Below are 3,999 nucleotides of genomic sequence, written 5' to 3' on the forward strand. Positions count from 1 at the left end.
TCGTTTCACAACAACGATGAAATAACAGTCTCCATTCGGTTCCAGTAAAAGCTCAACTTGCCTGGGACGGCAGAACTGTTTGCGATTTTCCGCGCGGCAGGCGAACACGATCATGACAGTGGAGACATTTTCAAATATTTGGCAGTATCTCACACCAAAGTTAATTCCCTGGGAAGCAAACCCATTATACTTTTGTTTTCAACATCAATATACAGTGAGCACCGAAACAGCATTTTAACAAGCTGCAGCGTTGGAGTTGATCAGCAGAAATGGCAGTGGTGGGATTCGAACCCACGCCCCTTTCGAGACTGGAACCTGGATCCAGCGCCTTAGACCGCTCGGCCACACTACCAGCCGGCCGCGCCACCTCATTTACTTGTATCTCCAATTGTGCTCCTGCATAACAACAGATGCAAAGTCACATGAAAGGGGTTCCATGATTCCTCTCGGACTCGCACAGCTGCTGGGATGTGCCCGGCTCCAATGTCAATTTCGCAGCAGATATTGATAGCCCATCAATCCAGACAAAAATCAATGGTAAGCTGAGTCTATCTTCTCAGACTCTTTTCAGCTACAAATGTATCTGTCAGTGCGTGAGAATATGGGTTCGCTTATGATTTGTTCAAATAACCATGAGCTGCTTGACATTACTGGAATTTCCATTCTTGCTTTGCTAAATGATTTCACCCATTGCTCGAAACAGGACGACTTTCACGTTTACACGGAACACGAAACACACCGGACTACAGGGAAAATGCACATACCTGAGCAGGCCGTGTTCCACATCATACCTTGCAGCATAGTTTCTGTCACTGTATCTGTTTTTTTTTTCAGAATAAGAGTCCCAAAGAATGTTCTCCACCCTAAAACCGGAGGTAGCATTACAATCCGAGAACGACAGATCACATTGTGAGAATGCTCTGACCTCGGAGCCAGTTCGAGATGCCACTTTCCGTGCCTTTTACCTTAACCGTGCAATTTGTTGCTGAGATGTTCACTCCTGGACATGAGCCACATGGATACCAACTGAGTTGGAAACCTGGGTGGGAATCGAGGAGAAGCGACTCAATAAATTTTGCTAAATTCCGTGGTGCTTTTTAGAAATGCAGTTTCTGTTCACCTCAATCTAAAAGCCAGTTTCTGAACATAGCAACAGAAGTCAAAAGGTAATTACCTCACCCCACCCCCACTCCAGAAGAGGTGCTAACTGCCCTTGAGTGCTTTTTGTTCTCGATGTGAAGAGCTTTCACGCCTGAGTCACCTTCACGTCTCTGGCTGCTGAGTGAATCACAAAGAAGGAATTTCACCAGAGCTGCAACTGCCTCACTTCTCCACACGCCCTCCCCGTTTACATTTTCCTGCTCGTCAGTGATTAAAAGAAAACAAAATGGATGCGATATCATTCTGTAGCCTCTCTGTCGATTCCTCCGTTTCAGTTCCAACATGACTTAAATCTCGGGGCGGACCTTAATACTAGCGACGCTATGAATGCGCAAGTCGAAAGGTTCCTGAGAGTGCAATTTCTTTCATTGCTGTTGCTGATTGAATGAGCCACGAACGTGCGAATTGCTCCAAAACATGATTCAGGATATCTGGTGCCAATTCTCACACGTTGAATAACGATTGACAGCTTCCAAATGAGGTCTTTCTGAGACGACCTTGGGGTACATTTGACAGACAGACAAGTTCAGGAATTCGTGGTGCGCTGTGACACCAGAGCATCTGCTTCTTTCCTGTCTTTGAACCGTGCCGCCTGCGCAAGGAAGGCAAATGCGGTACTGCTTTTCGTGGAAGGATCAGAAGGCGGTAACTGCACTCTCCAACAGAATGGCATATGATCAGAACCAGGTTGGAGAAAAATTTAACAACGCTTTGCACTGTAATTAAATGGAATTGCATTACATTTCACTACCAGAGCAGGTTTATTCAAGCAAATTCGAAGGCAGGTTTGCAGATGGGAAAGCATGCAAGAAAGCTCAGCTCTTGTCCATGTAAAAGGCTGCAGTTGAAGAACAAAGCAGTTTCTGCCCAGTTCCAGACTGGGGATCTTTCGCGTGTTAGGCGAACGTGATGACCACTACACGACAGAAACAAGCCACAGCCGGATGTGCTGCAGCTCCGTGGCGTCCAGCACTGAAAGTTGAATCCGTTCTACGTCTCCCCTTTCTGTTTCCAATATCTCGTTGTTGTCCAGCGTAATCGACATCTTGGAAACGTAAAAAAAAAAGACACGTTGAATTGATGACAAAATATAGACAAAGATGTCGTCGATGTTTGTACCGTAGGGCGAGGTGGAATAGGCTGGGACGACTTTCCCTGCAGCGTAACAGCTGCGACATGACCTTATAGAAGGGTGGTAAACTGAGTATTTACGTGCTTTACCCAAGTTGGTGTGAGTTGAAAACTCGACAGCATAGCTTTAAGGTGAGTGGGCTGAAAGTGACAAAGGACCTGAGGCACATTTCCCACAAAGAAGGTTGTGCGTGTTTGGAATGATCTACCAGAGGAAGTGGAGGAGGCTATTACACTCAGAAAATTGCAAAGGTAATCGGGTGAGTTTCTGGACAGGATGCGTTTAGAGGGATTGGGGTCAAATGCTGGGGAACGGGACTTGTTTAATTTTGGCAATGTGGTGAGCATGGACGAGGTCCACCGAAGTATCTTTTTCCACGGTGTACCCCAATAACGTCATGTTGCTTCCACCGGCTTTAAAGGATTACTTTTTAGCGGAGTTTGCCATCGCAGTCTGTGGCACAATCATTTAGTCTGTTCGACTGCTCACGGGAAAGGTAGTATTGTGAAACACTGCACAAAAGGAACGACTTCCTTACTTTAGCTCCGACTGACCATACTCTGTGAAATTTTCCCAGATCCTCAGCTGAGGATTTTTGCTGCTGGAAGTTACCTCAGAAATCCTGTTAAATCGAAATGTGTTGAGCGAATCGCAAAACAGAAAGCATTTAACATGGAACACAAACAAAACTGGCATACCTCATGCATTTTCAGACGCAGAGATGCATGAATGCTAAATGTGATACAGTCCGAGGGCATGAGTCATAAAGTAATCTCACAACAAGCAAGAGGGCTTTTCCAAACGACTCTTTCAAACATACTGCAGCCTTAGCGCACCACCACTTTCCAGACAATGCTGAAACGAGAGAAAGAAAGAACATAATAAGAATTGGCCGTAAAAATGAATTTCACCAATCACAGTCTCGATTAGATTACCTTTCCCTTCCGATGTTTCCAGGACGGAAATGAAGGAAATGGGAGAAATTCAATAAGGTATGACATCGAAATTCACTGGAACGATTTTCCCATTAGCTAGAAACCCAAATAACAACGAGTAGAGTCACCGTAGGACTTCGTTTCACAACAACGATGAAATAACAGTCTCCATTCGGTTCCAGTAAAAGCTCAACTTGCCTGGGACGGCAGAACTGTTTGCGATTTTCGGCGCGGCAGGCGAACACGATCATGACAGTGGAGACATTTTCAAATATTTGGCAATATCTCACACCAAAGTTAATTCCCTGGGAAGCAAACCCATTATACTTTTGTTTTCAACATCAATATACAGTGGGCACCGAAACAGCATTTTAACAAGCTGCAGCGTTGGAGTTGATCAGCAGAAACGGCAGTGGTGGGATTCGAACCCACGCCCCTTTCGAGACTGGAACCTGGATCCAGCGCCTTAGACCGCTCGGCCACACTACCAGCCGGCCGCGCCAGCTCATTTACTTGTATCTCCAATTGTGCTCCTGCATAACAACAGATGCAAAGTCACATGAAAAGGGTTCCATGATTCCTCTCGGACTCGCACAGCTGCTGGGATGTGCCCGGCTACAATGTCAATTTCACAGCAGATATTGATAGCCCATCAATCCGGACAAAAATCAATGGTAAGCTGAGTCTATCTTCTCAGACTCTTTTCAGCTACAAATGTATCTGTCAGTGCGTGAGAATATGGGTTCGCTTATGATTTGTTCAAATAACGAT

At 45.5% G+C, this 3,999-nt stretch overlaps 1 non-coding gene across 1 annotated transcript; it reads right to left on the reverse strand.

Annotated features, from left to right (window-relative positions):
- Positions 1-270: 270 nt before the first annotated feature.
- Positions 271-352, reverse strand: trnal-cag (transfer RNA leucine (anticodon CAG)). Its single transcript has one exon. It is a non-coding gene; the product is annotated as a tRNA-Leu (tRNA).
- Positions 353-3,999: the final 3,647 nt, after the last annotated feature.

Source organism: Chiloscyllium plagiosum, unplaced genomic scaffold (assembly GCF_037043375.1).
Source record: "Chiloscyllium plagiosum isolate Xiang-an unplaced genomic scaffold, Cpla_swu_hap1 HiC_scaffold_51, whole genome shotgun sequence".
NCBI classification, from domain to species: domain Eukaryota; kingdom Metazoa; phylum Chordata; class Chondrichthyes; order Orectolobiformes; family Hemiscylliidae; genus Chiloscyllium; species Chiloscyllium plagiosum.